Source organism: Leguminivora glycinivorella, chromosome 11, assembly GCF_023078275.1.
Source record: "Leguminivora glycinivorella isolate SPB_JAAS2020 chromosome 11, LegGlyc_1.1, whole genome shotgun sequence".
NCBI lineage: Eukaryota > Metazoa > Arthropoda > Insecta > Lepidoptera > Tortricidae > Leguminivora > Leguminivora glycinivorella.
The window spans coordinates 3,625,271-3,642,031 of record NC_062981.1 but is presented as its reverse complement, the minus strand read 5'-3'; the positions used below and the strand labels follow the sequence as shown (position 1 = coordinate 3,642,031).

The 16,761-nt window shown below is 38.1% G+C and overlaps 1 protein-coding gene and 1 non-coding gene across 2 annotated transcripts in view; both read left to right on the top strand.

Annotated features, from left to right (window-relative positions):
• LOC125231000 (GTP-binding protein rho1-like) overlaps window positions 1–16,761 on the top strand; it is a 287,467-nt gene that overhangs the window by 256,895 nt on the left and 13,811 nt on the right. The window lies entirely within an intron of this gene.
• On the top strand, window positions 16,660–16,732 carry Trnaf-gaa. Its single transcript has one exon. It is a non-coding gene; the product is annotated as a tRNA-Phe (tRNA).

The following is a 16,761-nucleotide window of genomic DNA, read 5'->3' as shown; positions in this document are numbered from 1 at the left end:
CGAGCCTGATAAGATCTTAGACACATCAAATAAGGTAATTTTGATTGCTCTTACTTTTGCAACGTAACTGAGCCGATTAAGATCTTGTTCAATAATTCCATTAAAAGTAATTATGCTAACTAAATTACCTTAGTTAGTTCAACTAAGGATTGAATCAACCCATGTTACATAGTTATGCCTAACAAGTTAATAATTGATTCAAGGTGTACAATGGTTAGGAATAACAATCATAAATTCCCTTATTGTTTTTAGTAATCAGCTTTATTTGAATTATGTATAAGATCGTAATTGCAGTGATTAACTTAACGTCAACTAAGAGAAAACTGCCCATATACCCACTTGGCCGGAAATCCTCATTTTCCCGGCCTCTGATGTAATGTACTATTTTATCAATCATCAGCATCGTCAATCCAGAAGCGATAGCCATAAAAGCCAATGAGCGGATATCCTGAATTAGTAGATTAACTGGACAAGCCATTACGATTGTCCAAGCAGATAATTGGTAATTAGACTAAGCAAATGGTACAACGACTCAGTGGCTTGAGAATATCTCGAGATAATTTATAGCTGTGGTGGAGTGGAGAGTACCTGGGCCAATTTTTTCAAAGTTGTCCACCCCACTTTTTTTGGATTTGGAAATTTTTATATGGTTTCCACTCAGAATCGCGAGCTCTTTCAATTCTAATAAGAGAAAAAAGTGTCCCAAGGTTTTTTCCCCATTCCGTTACCATTTTTTCATACATTTTGTATGGCGGTAACGGAATGGAAGGTTCGAAAAAATCGTGGGACATTTTTTTCTCCTATCAGGATTGAAAGACCTGGCGATTCTGATTAATAATCGCGTAAAAAATACCCATGTTACAAAAAAACTGGGGTGGACAACTTTGAAAAAAATGGCCCACCTAAGAATTTGGTTTCTACCAGCTTGTTAATTTTGAGACAGCTTAGGGTCCCCCAAATGTATCGACGCGGGATCGGCTTTCGCCTCTTAAATCCCTCGTTAATACGAACATGCGTACGGATGCGTTCAGTGACGACGACGCGTAAGCGTATTTATTTTATTTTATTGTAGACTGATCAGCGATTGACCCTAGTCACACCTGATGGAAAGTGAAGACAGAGTCATACTAACCAGCAATTTTTGGTTAGCTAAAGCTGATTCCGCGTCATCGACCTACCTATCGAGGTTTGGGGAAAGCCTTAGGTATGTCTAATTCCAAAAGTTTTTGGAAATAACAAATAAACTAAATAAATAAATAAATATTGGAGACACCTTACACAGATCAACTTAACCCCAAACTAAGCAAAGCTTGTACTATGGGTGCTAAGCGACATACTTATATAGATAAATACATACGTATATAATATACTTACATAGAAAACATCCATGACTCAGGAACAAACATCTGTGCTCATCACACAAATGAATGCCCTTACCGGGACTCAAACCCAGGACCGCGGCTTAGCAGGCAGGGTCACTACCAACTGAGCCAGCACGCACATCCTTAAAATGCCATTTCAGAACTTAACTAACACGAATACTTGAGTCACAGATTCTCTTAAAGTTGACACTAATTGTCCATCGGGATGCAAATCGCACCATTTGTCACGCCTACGGGATTGCGTTGCGTGCTCTGGAAAGATAACGTACGCCTCGGATAGGTCTGTACCTGCTTCAAGTAGGTACATAATACTACATACTCGTACCTAACATACTTCATACTTCACCATCACAAATGTCGACCAAATACGAGTAAAATCGGTAATAGAAATTGTCAACAATGTAAACAAACCATTCTAACGTCGGTTCATCTTTACTTGTCCTATCATGTAAACAAACGAAACGTCAAATATAATCAAAGACAATTACTAGTGATTGGAAATGTCGATGAAATGATGTATTAACGATAATTTGTAAATAAACGCTGCCTAACGTCATCAGATTTTCAATTTTACGTCACACAATATCTATGTAAAAACCAAAATTTAATTAGGTTTCGTCGCATTTGCAACAATCCTATGGAAAAGGCTAGTACAGTTTTCATTTTATACTTAGTACCTAACATTAACATAAATACAACAAAAATATGCTGATAGTAAAATATTTATTGTAAAGAGGTAGGAAATAAAACGTAAAGAAGTCGGTTAATAAATCTGATAAATTATTGTAATTAATATCAACTCATTTTTTTCCAAGCTATACAAACTCAAACGTTAATATCGATCGTTCATAACGATAAGTTTTCATCCCAACATTACGACTCATAGACAATCTAGACTTCTTAATGTCAGGAGTTTTTGATGTCATCCGTTCGTAATTACTATTATTGATGAAAATCGTTTTACAAATGATATTTTTCAGTGGTTTTTTGATTGATTTCAATACTTTGTGAGTTTATTTAAGTATATAATAACATTTTTAGTGATGGTTAATGTGCAATTCCAGAGAAAAGTGAGATAATGTTTTCCAGCAGTGTTTGTTTACATGATTGGACAAGTATGGTTGAACTGAGTTATATATAATATCAATATTCTGGCACAATTTTATAATTTTAAAGGTTGAGGATCATAATGTGATATGAATTGATTAAATAAGACATGTATTTAGCCAGTATCTGATGAGTTAGAATGGAAAAAGACATTTTGACTACAAGGTTTGTTAACATTGCTCACAAATTCTATTGACGGCGACTTTATATGAAAGAGGCGCGTTCCTACGCACACAGTCTAAGCTAGTGTAGGTAAACGCGTGCCATGCTTGTATGAGTGAGATATGACAGGTCGACTGCTCGCGTTTCGGACAGGCGGTAACTGTGAGGTAGCCGAGAGAGGGTGGGCGGCACTTTCAGCGGGAATGGCCATACTGTACGATAGTACTCTTTATTATACTGAGCTAAAGGCGACTGTTGGGACACTTGGGACTAATTGGACAATTGGACATTGTACAATTTAATATGGAAAAGCCGAGAAAATGAGGGCAGCACTAGTCGTGTACGTAGCGAGCCACATGAACTACGAATTTTTCGCACACACACCGAGAATATGGCGGACCAGAATTTATTCACTATTATTTATGACGAATACAATGTGTGAAACCCTACGTGAGAGCTTTACGTACAGCCCACGTTGACGAATGGCATTTCTGCGTCGCCAAACGACAACGAAACGCCGTAGAAATGTAGTCTGGCTCTGTCGCGCCAATACGCAAGAGCGATAGAGATAGATAGCTACGAAAGAGATGTTATCGTGAGCGTTTCGTGAGCGTTTGTGCATTCGGCTACGCACACTGTTGCCCTCGTAAATATACAGTTCAGTTCACAAACTAACATTCCAAAAATATGTCTACACGTTTCTAAGACAATAGCGTAAGGTCCTGTATACTTATATTTGGAAGGTTACTTTGTATAGATGAATGTGAATTAGAATACAGTCGTAAACTAACGCTGGCATAGTTTATTAGTTCGATTTATTCTGTGATCGCATTGGGAAGTAGTTTTGAAAATTATGAGGTACCGACTGTTTATACACGGTGGAACGTGAGGGAACCGAAAGATTTTAACTACGCATTTCCGAGGGCAAAAAAAGATAAAATGTTAGATGAAGTCAAGCAAATTTCGCCAAAAAAAAATTTGTTCTGTAATTTTTTAGTTTTTTTGGATGTATTTTCACATAAAAAGTAAATGTTATTGTAAGTAAAATTGGCACTTAAAATAAAAATTGACAGTTTTTTCTAAAAAAATACTTTTTTTTTTCATCTATCAACAAGGATAGATTATGTCCGATAACGGCATCATCGCCATCGAAATAGCGTTTTGTTTTGAGAAATAATAAGTAATTGTTATTTTTTTTAATCTGAAAGTAGGCGAAATCCTGAAAAGTTTATATGAAAATTTACTCTTCTAATGTGTTGAGGAATACGCTGTTGAAATTATTCGGTTCCCTCATGTTACACCGTGTATAATAAAAATATGTTTGGTAGTTGTGCCTAATCGCATTCTAAAAATATTCATCATAAGTCAATTTCTTTTAGTGGTTAGTCGATTGATTTTGGATACTTACGGTAATAATTGACTACGTATATTCTAAAATCTTGTGCTTTCTTTACATCTATTATTTTCTACCTATGAATCCGAACTTTAATTAAAATATCGAGATTTATAACACAGTTATTGAAAAAAAAACATTAATTTGCACCAACCATCAAAAATACTATGTTTTAATATTTGCTATCTAAAATAGGCACTGCATCATAAAAAGCATAGATAGTATCATAATATCCAACCCATTTTCCAATATCGGCTCCGAGCTGACAAATACCACACATTACACTCGTGAAGGAAAACGAGCGATGGAATTTGAAAAACCTTCAGTTTTGCAGCGTTTCATCCTTCATGGACCGTCTAGACGTTTTATTCAGTTCCTTGGGGAATAACCTCATTGAAGAAAATACAGGGTGAAATCAAAAGGACCGTTCAAACTTTGCATAAGTAGTGACTTTTTAGGTCATAATGGACAGCTTTTATTATGGGACCAATGCTGAAATCGCGAAAAAAATATGGCTGTTTCATAAAATGAGCGGCATCATGACAGTCGGAATGAAACAGCCATTTTTTTGCGATTTCAGCTTTGGTCCCATAATAAAAGTTGTTCATTATCAGCTGAAAAGTCACTATGCAAAGTTTGAACAGTCTTTATTTTCAACCTGTACATCTGTCCCCCTGTATATTCCGACATGCTTATTGCGAAGAGAAGAATCGAGTGACCGGGGTGATCGTAGGCGCCGTCCGTTCACTCACCCGCCCGAGTCCGGGCTAACCGTGGCCGTCTAGCAAGAAAACGTGACGGGCTGTCCGTCACACCTTCGGCACGTTGCCGGCGCGGGCTAAATCGAAGCGTCCGTGATGACGTAGTTCTTTCCATACAAAAAGGACGTCGTCACGTCCCGTCGACGGGCGCCCCGTCCTAATGTGAACGGACCTTAACGGTGCATTCTAACCTTGGTGCAATCACAGGGAAGAGACCTTACTGCAGATGGTTGCAATACTTGCAATTCAAAATGTTTAATGCATATTTTTTATGATTGGCTGGAAACTCGTACACACCTTTATTCTAAACGTCCTCCGTCGTGGTCGTTTACCTATTCCTTGCCGGCGGCTATATTTCCGAGCTCATAATATATAATATAACCCGGCTACCTTCAAATCAAGAGTGAACAGGCATCTTATCTTCTGAACGAGCTCACTTCAGCCTTTGGCTAGTCTGTGGCCAAGAGTAAGCCCATTTATAATAATAAAAAAAAACCTCTGAAAAGATATTGTGTTCGCGTCAGATTTTATTCCAGGTAAAAACTAAAAAGCGATGAACATGATTCAAAGTCTGGAAATCATATTTCGTTTTCATATTTATACATTCCACATTCTAAAAGCAATGATCAATTAATGTTGTTGCTTTGCTTGTTTACCACTGTAATAAAATTTATTGTAATGTGACTAATGTGTGTGTTCCTATATACATTTCTGAAGTTGTGCAATACAGTGAATTTGTATTGTATTGTAATATCAGTGAGAATATTAGGGGAAGTTGAAAGTTGCGCCTATAACGGAAAAGATGAGGAGTGGCAGGTTGGCGTGGTACGGTTATGTAATGAGGAAGGATGAGTGTCATATAGGCAAAAGAATGTTGGAGATGAATGTTGATGGATGGAGAGGGAGGGGTAAACCCAAACAACGATGGATGGATTGTGTGAAAGAGGACATGAGAAAGAAAGATGTGAGTGTTGAGATGACGAGAGATAGGGGAGAATGGAAGAGGAAGACATGTTGTACTGACCCACATAACGTAGGAGGAAGAAGAAGAAGTATTGTAATATCAGGTCAAACAGAAACAAAACTTGATTGTAAATTGAAACTCACATTAAATGTGTCCCGCAAGAGACATCGATAACTACATTTCGTGGTCGGGCGGCAAAGTTCCGAGTTGCAATGTGACCCGGGGCCGTATTCGACTCGCGTTAACTGTTAAAGTTGCAGCATATTTAAATCAGTGGAGTGAAACAGTTCAAAACTTCAAACCTTCAAGAAAAGAGCGTAGGCCTGTTCCTGTGCACACCCACTTTAAATACCGACAACGCTGGAGGTGCGTTCCCTCCTTATTCGCGTTCATTTCTTAGGTTTCGGGTGTGTCCATGATCACTTACCATCAGGCGATCTGTCATATTGTCCATGAAGTGTAATAAAAACAAACTGCAAATAGTACCGTGTACCGCTTTTTCTCTCCAAAATTATGATAATTATATGAAGAAAGGGATTATTTTAATATTATTATTGTTGCTTCTGCTGGTTAAGAAGTTCTAGTCGATATTTTAGTTTGAAACTTGCTGTGCTTTTTATCCACGTCATCTTCGTATCCCCGTAAAAGCTTAATTTCTTCGTTTAAGCTTCATTTCACCGTTACACGTAAATTTGGCGAACGTAATTACCTTTTTTTTTTCAACCAATAAAAAAAAACGGACAATCAGCACGAAACGTCCGTCCTGATAAGTCGAATAACGCACCCGATTCAATTTTCCCTCGTTGCTTTCGTCCGCAATTGCTTTGATTTTGTTGCGGTCCCATCTGAAATATTATGTTATCGGATACAATGTGTTGTTATGTCCAAGTCAAGATTAAGGTGGGGTTTCGTCTATTTTTGAGGTTGGCATATACATATTACTTATAGCTTTTGCCCGTGGCTTCGCACGCATTAGAAAGAGACAAAAAGCAGCCTATGTAACTCTCCATCCCTTCAACTAGGTATCTCCACTTAAAAATAATGTCAATTCATCGCTCCGTTGGGCCGTGAAAGATGGGCAAACAACACACACACTTTCCCATTTATGATTAGAGTATGGATTGGATAAGCGTTTTTTCAAGCGTTTTACTATTTATGATTGCGTTTGCGAATGCGTTTATGTCACATCGCCGTACGATGTCAACCTTAAGTTATTCGGCACTTACTTTTTGCAAGTTTGCAGCTAAGAGGCTGATGCCATCCCATGCGGTGAATCGGTACAGTAAGTACAGTGACCAGTATAAAGAAGTGATGATTTCTGTACGTTGTCGCTTTTAATCGTTTGACAATTTTGTATGACATTTCAAACAAGACTTTAATATGACAAGATACAAAAATCATCACATATGCCGGTGACTGTTAGGCGTACCTACATCTGAGGGCCCCTTAAAAGCCCTAGAATTTTTGATACAGTGCACACTAAACTTGTATCGTTGCTTTTTGTCTGCTTGTCTAATTATATGATTGTTGTATTGTATAACATCTACCGCGGAATGGAATAGGTATCGAGACAAACCTTATTGGTTTAACGATACTATGTAAATTAATTAGAGATTTATGTTTGTAATTACCTAAATAAATAAATAAAAAATAAATAAGTAATGACTGTCGACTGATATTGATATAATAATAAGACGTATAAGGCACTGGTACCACCGTGGGCTAGTAAGCTATGAGCTACCGGCTATAAAAAGTATAAAAACGAACAAAAGATAAGCACTCCCGAGCAAATAAAATAAAAAAAGACACGGCGATATTGATATCTCACTAATAGGCGAGTAACTATAAACATCGCGGTGTCTCTTTTATGAGTTACGAGTGATTATCTTTTGTTCGTTTTTATAGCCGATAGCTCATAGTTCACTAGCGCGCGGTGGGACCAGTGCCTTAGGTACATGGTTTGCTATATGTTCTAAAATAAAACGACAAGGTCAGCTTTATAGCTGTAAGGCCGTAACTTCATGTTGACCGAGTATTGTACTTTGTAAGTAGTTACAATGTATCTACAGATGAAGGTAGTGCGAAAAGGGTTTCTTTCGTTTTTTTTCCCCGTAGCGTTCGTATTTGTCATGCTAGTTCAGTTCAATCAATGTCAGTACATCTTGTACTGAGACTGACTGAAATAGCATGACACGTTCGTACGTTTCCGTAACAATACGAAGGCAAATCTTTTCGCACTACATCTGTACAACCTACACGTGACGTCACGATTAAAGCGTGTCACACATCACTGACCCACCCGTTTTGTGGTTTATGACTGTAACGAATTAAAAAAGAACTTTTCTAGGTAAATTTCATAGTCTTAACTTCATGTCGACAGAACATGAGAACATTTGCACAAATACCCGAATTTACACCGTCCAACCGACGTGACGAACACAGCGTCACATCAGGGATATTGGTGGCTAAATCACTGACCCGACAGTTTGTGTGTTTACAGGCCGAGTGCAAACCCTTGGGGACAGAGGAATGGGTACATCAATGCAATTTTGTAACTTTTAACCCTGAACGTAGAGAAATAAGCAAGCCTTGCCCCGACTAAAGATATATCAGGGTTAAACACATTATTGCTAAAGATAAACAGCTGGAAGTAGAAATCTTGATCATGCCTATTGAGTTCCATCTAGAATGTTAGATGTAGGTAAGTATCTTCAAAGAAAATGAAGGAGGCATAAAGTTTTATGGACAGGCATCGAAATTTGTATACCATATACCAGTATTTAGTACTTACATCACTTTCATTCCTTATCTAATCCCAGCTTAATTTGAATTCCATCAACTCTCAAATAGTCCTTTCACCCTAGTAGTAATAGCTCTGCATTTGCCACGCGCAAGGGCAGCAAGCGCTCGGTGTACCCCTTATATTTCATTTAAATTGTTGGCTTTGTCTTAGCACACCTCCCAAAGGTCTGGAACACCATTTTTTCGTGATGGGAACATTGATAGTAAAGCTATCCAAAGCGTTGTGGAGGGTCGCAGAATTTTTGATGAGACACGGTTTGCTTCACTTGCTGCTAAGAGACGGAAGCGACGCCAAGGCGTTCGCCGATGTCCGAAAACTTCTCTTGTCAATCCTGCGGTAGACTATGTCGGTCTCGCATCGGTCTATTAAGTCACCAAAAAAGGTGCCTCTCGAATGTTACACCATCAACAATCTGCAATAGACGTTAAGGCCAATGAAAATGATGATGATGATCCAAAGCAAGCTATGTTGAAATGTCCGCAACTGTTAAATGCACGTTGCGGTTTAGGTCCAACGCCTCCTATTCAATCCCTGAAACATTGTGTTCAACACCTTTTGTAATTTGACCGTATTCGTAGCAGCTTCATGTGATGATGGTTCTGAGTTATATTGGTCGCTATTATGATGTAGGCTTTGTGAGGTAGTGTCTAAGCGCTATTGAATTTATGTGATTGATACAAAGAACCAACCAAGAACCAAGAAGATTGATACAGAGAACCAAAGTGATCGACATAGCCCACCGTATTAGCAAGCTGAAGTGGCAGTGGGCTGGCCATATTAGCCGTAGAACCGACATCCGTTGGGATAAACGAGTTCTTGAGTGGAGACCGCGTCTCGGCAAGCGTAGTGTAAAATAGGACGGCCTCGGGCAAGGTGGAGCGACGATTTGCGCAGGATGGCTGGCAGCAGCTGGATGCGAGCAGCCGAAGATCGGAAACGGTGGCGTGAAATTGGGGAGACCTATGTCCAGCAGTGGACTGCGATAGGCTGATGATGATGATTGATACAAAACGTTGGTTGTTAAATAACAACTTCTAGATTTACTCCTCCTTCCTTCCTTCAGAGTTCCTTGCCGGCGGCTATATTTCCGAGCTCATATAACCCGGCAACCTTAAAAATCAAGGGTGAACAGGCATCTTCTGGACGAGCTCGCTCCATCGTAGCCCACGTCTTTGCCTTTAGCTCGTCTGTGGCCAAGAGTAATCCCATTTATAATAACTTTCTGCTCAGTGGCTGTTAAGCCACTGTACCAACTCGCGTCTTATGCAAATTTTCACTTCCACCCCTGGGGCATGTAGCCCTAACGACTCCACTCTGGACGGCCAGCCAAGGCAAGCCAGAGGTAGAGAGTACTGTCCCACCCACCCGCCTTACGGGTAACAGAACTCCCCAGGAGCACTCGGGTACGTGGGGTCGCTGTTCCCCAACAGCTCGCCACAAGCTGCCCTGCGTTGACTGATTGCACTGGTTAAACCAATGGACGATGGGGTCGTCACATCCCTACGCCGCATAATTTAGTAAGCTACAGCTTCAATAATATTAGCTGTCAGATGATAAACACGTAAATGTACTGGGGGGCAATTAACGACGAATTCCTGTCTATATTTGAAATTTCCCTTAAATCTGAATATTAAGTTTGAATCTTCCTTTGCATTAGACTAGAAGCAAAAGGACCCTTCAGACATAGAACGCTACATTCAAACCCTGAACATGTATTCTGCATTTCCCATAGCAATGTAATTTGAGTATCAGGCTCGTTCAGCGAGTATTGTTTACCTCACATGCTGCAAAGTTGGGGCGTACGTCGAAATTCACTTAAAACTTTAGAGCATTGAACCCCGGACTGTTGGGTGATATTCCAACAGCCCAAATTGTCTAAACAGGTAGATTAATTTAAGCTAACCTTACCCCGATTTCATTATAACAATGTGAGGCATAGCATACCAACAAGTAACAATATTGATGGCTTCTCCACTCTGTCTTTGCAAATGCAGAGTTAGTTTGGTTCGGCTCTAGAACATAGAACGCGAGTACCTAAGCGGACTTTTAATTTCTGTTAAGAACTTAAGATACAGCGGGGTAAATCTCGACTCTGTGACAAATTGTAACTGACCGTTTTTTAACCGTCGCCTCATATCTCTCAAGAAGGACGGTTATCAAGTCGTCTGTATGTTTTTTTTTTTTTAATGTTTGTTCCTAGATATCTCCGTCGTTACTGGACCGATTTTGAAAAATGTTTTTTTTGATTGAATGTATATGCATACAGATTGGTCCCATTTTTCTCAGAACCAAGTTCTGATGATGGGATCCTGGAGAAATCGAGGGAACTCCTCGAATCTGAAAGGCATACATATGGTGATTTTTGTGTTTTTAAAGGAAAAGCATGCATTTAGGTACGGAACAGTGACATTTGGTGCAGTGGAACTGCTGATGATGGCCAGAACGGAACTCTTCAAATCTGAACGGCACGCTTATAGTGACTGGTATTTTTATAAGAACAGCATGCACTTTCGTCCAGAACAGTGACATTTGGTGCAGTGGAATTGCTGATGATGGTCAGAACCGAACTCCTCAAATCTGAACGGCACGCTTATAGTGACTTTGGTATTTTTATAAGAACAGCATGCACTTTCGTCCAGAACAGTGACATTTGGTGCAGCGGAACTGCTGATGATGGCCAGAACCAAACTCATCAAATCTGAACGGCACGCTTATAGTGACTTTGCCATTTTTATAAGAACAGCGTGCGCTTACGTCTAGAACAGTGACATTTGGTACAGTGGAACTGCTGATGATGGTCAGAACCGAACTCCTCAAATCTGAACGGCACGCTTATAGTGACTTTGGTATTTTTATAAGAACAGCATGCACTTTCGTCCAGAACAGTGACATTTGGTGCAGTGGAACTGCTGATGATGGCCAGAACCAAACTCCTCAAATCTGAAAGGCACGCTTATAGTGACTTTGCCATTTTTATAAGAACAGCATGCACTTTCGTCCAGAACAGTGACATTTGGTGCAGTGGAATTTCTGATGATGGTCAGAACCGAACTCCTCAAATCTGAACGGCACGCTTATAGTGACTTTGGTATTTTTATAGGCACAGCATGCACTTTCGTCCAGAACAGTGACATTTGGTGCAGTGGAACTGCTGATGATGGCCAGAACCAAACTCCTCAAACCTGAACGGCACACTCATAGTGACTTTAGTATTTTTGTAAGAAAAGCATGCATTTAAGTTCAGAACAGTGACATTTATTTAGTTATGTTTGTTAAGCATATTGAGTTTTCAAGTCAAAGTTTGTCAAGCTTCGATTTCTTATAATATAATCGGATTCATGAGGAATTGAGAAAACTCCTCAAACCTTAACGTTATACGTATATTCATTTGTGTTGCCATCTAATAATTAAAGCATTAAAAGCAGTTTTAAAAAATACTTACACATTTCTATATAATCCAACATTCGCAAATAGCTTTCAACAGAACCCGAAAGGCGACAGTTTTTTTTTCTTAAAAATTATTTCCATTATTACACTATGATGTTGAGTTCTACATGTATCCACTGAACACAACATTTCGCACATAAGTTCCGAAAAACTCATTGGTACGAGCCGTGGTTCGAACCCGCGACCTCCGGATCGAAAGTCGCACGCTCTTATCGCTAGGCCACCAGCGCTTCAGTTCTCTAAACAACATAACACCGCGTTTTCAAAAACTTGTCTATGATAAGCACTTACATAATTTCGGGAGTTTCGGGACACATCCTAAAATAATCGACGTTTAGTATTCACGGTCAATAATCTGGTCTATCCTAAAACTCGACTCACGAGCCTAGCAATTCCACCAGAACACAGACTGTCCTCAATTATTGACTTTGCAACTACAGTCGTGCATACTGGATGCACTGCAGACATGCAGTTAACGTTTTAGAGCTAGACCTGTGCAATGAGTTTATTCATCCTGAATATTTTTTCTAAATATAGATAAGGGCATTTTCAAAAATTGGGACCCAAAATTAGTAATCATCCTCCTTGCGTTATCCCGGCATTAGCCATGGCTCATTGGAGCCTGGGGTCCGCTTTGACAACTAATCCCAAGATTTGGCGTAGGCACTAGTTTTACGAAAGCGACTGCCATCTGACCTTCCAACCCGAAGGGTAACTAGGCCTTATTGGAATTAGTCCAAAATTAGTGACAGTTGTTAATAAAAGTTAACTTGATGTCAGTTTTGTGACGACAAATTAAATTAAGAATAAAATTTGTCTAAAAACAACTTTTTCAATTGCTTATAGTTTATGTAATTAACACAAAAGCAATATTTTTATTGAAATTTCATTGTTAATGTCGTCACAAAACTGACATCGAGTTTATTTTTGTTAATCGAGTCAACTTCGAGTTACATTTTCATCGAGTTAATTGAGACAACTTTCACTACTTTTGGGTCTCATTTTTTGAAAACGCCCCTAGTGTCAACGATTGTCATTTAGCTAAGGCCGGCTGTTCGTGATCAAAAATGTCAAATTTTAACTTTTTTTTCTGTCTAGAAACACCTCTATTTTTGTTTAACGGTTACAGAATGGTACACTGAGAGAAATTTGCATTGTGAATTTAACAAGTTCGACTTGTTGCGGTTTATCCGTTTGAATCAGCCAAACGTATGTTTAAAACAATATGTGTCAGGTTGTTTTTATAAAATCGACTTGTTGATTCAAATATATTGCCGATTCAAATGACAAGTAGCTTGTTGTTTGAACCAAAGAGCACGTATTTTAACCAAAAAACTTGTTGAACGAACATGAAACCTGGTTGTATTTTCTCTCAGTGTAGTTACTTCTAAAGAGTTAGGTATTTGATCCTCAAATTTGATGCTGATTGTTTGTTACATGATACATAAGCTCAAATGCTTTGGTCGGCTCAACCGTGTTGCAAAAACCATCCAGAGATGCAACGACCAATGATGATCAATGCAAATGCACTGCAGTTAATATCGAAATGCAACCATCGAACTCAGTTTCGAATTGGATTGGTACATTAGTTTGATTGCATGAGTTTTCCATTCCCCGTTACTGTTGTATTGCATTTTTTATCCTGTCACCTGGTTGTTGGGGAATTAAAAAGGTTGTGAACAATGTTTTATGTACTTAGTTTGACTTTGTTGCACATGTGCCTAGTTGGCTATTAAGAGGGCTTTCGTGTTAAAAATAGTGAAATCGCAACCGAGCGCTTGATCATACCGTGTGTGGTATCAAATTAAAGGGCTTTGCCAGTAGTTTATAAATATATATCACATTATAGGACTTTTTCTACTTGATCTAACAAAATATGAGAAAATGTCCAAAAGTGGTAATAATTGTACCGGTGAAGGCTCGTTTTCAAAAAATTGGCAAAAATCAATAATAGCAATTTATAATCACTAAGGCATAACAGCAATTTAAGTAAACGTTGCAGATTAATTTAGTATAAAACTTACTTCGATGAGATGTAGATTTTCAAAGAAATTATCACTTAATTTTAGGTGATTTCTAAAAAAAATTGAATTCGCCTTAGGCTAGTTTACTCTTTTTCAAAAACTTAAAATAAAAATCTAGTCTGAAATGATTGTGGTACAGGATATAAGAATTATAAATTTACTCGTTTTAATATTCAAAATTGTCCGAATTTTACAAATAAGATCGACTGATTCAGCTCTATACGTGCGTTTTTCTAAACGTGCATTAGAGAAAAATTCATAATTAATTTAGTGAGTCAGTTTTCAAAAATCCAGTGTTATAAAAATCAAGATAATAAGATTCTCTAACTGGAACTTGAATTAAATAAATTTATTGGATAACGGAAAGTGTAGTATTTCACCGACTAAAACTATCAATTTTACATTCTTTTGACGTTTTTTTTGAAAGCAGCCTTACGGCTCAGCCACGACATTGGTCTAAGCGCGACAGCGGCGAGCGGCGGCCATACATTGAAGCGAGACACAGCGATGGGACTTTTCATTCGCACGTATGGCTGCCCCTCGCCGCTGCCGCGCTTAGACCAATGTCGTGGCTGGGCCGTTAATCTCTACAACATAATCACACAATCCTAGCTTTATAGAACAATGCACCAAAATCTGACCACTCTGGTAGACACATTAGAACACATTTTTGACACATGACAGCGTCCACAAAACGTAAACTCGCGCGAGCTAATGAAATTTTAAATAAAATCCTGTACTTAATCATATTTTAAAAAATCAAGTACATACTTAAAAACAATATTTCGCTTACTTTAAACTTGCTTTAAACATAATCTAACACGTAACATTTTTGCGGATCTTCGTTAGTGAGTATTTTACGATATTAATTTATCACGCAGGATTTACTTATTATGTCATTTATCATTGATTTTTATTTTTAAACTAGTGCTGTGGCAGTTGATAAAAATCGTATATTTGTTTAAGCCCCTCCTTGTACATAGGGCCTAATATAAGGCCTAATCGATTCAACCAATTCGTAATTAATCGTTAGATTTGGCAAACGATACGTCTTAGCCACATCGCTACATACTTCAAAACAAATGTGTCAAAAATGTGAACTTACAGACCCGGGACAATAATAAGTAGAGATGTATTTTTTGCTCTGTTTTTTGGCATAGTTTTAGTTCATTTTCACATTATTCGATCCGATATCGGATTTAGAACCGATATCATATATACATTTAAAGTCCATCTTTGACTCCTGCCTTTGACATATTCTATCACATATCCGATATCAGTTCATTTTCAGTAGATACACGCTCGGTAAACAACAAATTGTGTCTAGTTCGACGAAACATTTGTATCACTTGGCACACGTTTTATTAAAAAAAAAAAAAAAACAAATAGATGCACATAAAAAGAGTTGCATAATAAATAAAATCCCTACTGTGACGATGACCACATATAAAGCCTGTAATCAACTAATCAATGATTTGTTCACAATAATGAACCCATCAATTCTACATTTTAATTACCTTCAGTACACAATACATGATTTACTGCAGTTTCACAACTTGATTAAGAGGATTGACTCATTCGCTCCCACTCTACAATGTTTCTCACACCTACTTCAATTGTTGCTAGGTTCAAGAACACGCCACAGTAACCAGTATAAGGTGGACTAGCGATGTGTATATCTGAATTTAAGTATCGTTATGAATGTTTTCTATGTATCTATTTAAGTATTTGTATATTTATCTTTGTACGCAACACAAGCCTTCTTGAACCTTGGCGCTTAGTATTTAATGCATGATTAAAATTTGATTATAGTTTCGTCCCAAAAACGCTGGTCTGGGGGCAATTTGTCAGGCTATCATGAACATATCATAACATTTTCTTTCCATTTTCTATTCTAGAGTAAATTTATTTTGCAAAATTGGGGTTGGTCTATGTATGACTCATATTTTCACCCCGTAAAATTAAATAGGTAAAAAGCATCTTAAGCATTCTGTACATCTGCACTATTTCAAAGGTCTTGTTACTATGGGTTGTGCAGCTTACACAGTAAGCACCTTACCTAATCACTGAAAACAAGGTACCCTTTCCGACAATCGTGAATAATCCATACTCACTTATTTACATAAAGACGTATCTTAGTACAAAATGAAAGTCACTTACGTCGTTTTGAAAATGATTGCGCGTGAGTGGCGAAATCGCGTAGGTTTGAAGGTATTGTGGGACAAGACTGCTGTCAGTTGAAATGGGGTATAAATTATGGAGAAGATATTCACAGTATTCCCTTATGCAATGCATTTTAATGCCACAATTTTCAACAATGTAACTGTGCAATTGGTCATATTTTTCAGCGACATTAGTAATGTGTTAAAAATGTTAAAAAATAGAATACTTACTTAATTTATAAATAAACTATGGTAAAGCGAACTACTACGTCTAGTAGAAATGTTAACTATAACTACAAAATAACAATTAATACGTGTACATTATCATGAATTATTTTATCGCAAAATACCGTTTGCCATCTACATATCGTGACCTTCATGATTACGTCTCTTTGATAGTAACAAAAAAAAAATGTTATCGCTACTGGCCGGTAATTTCGCACGACGTATCACCGCCGAAATAGCTCAGTTGGGAGAGCGTTAGACTGAAGATCTAAAGGTCCCCGGTTCAATCCCGGGTTTCGGCAGTTCTTTTTATATTTTTTTTACATTTTTT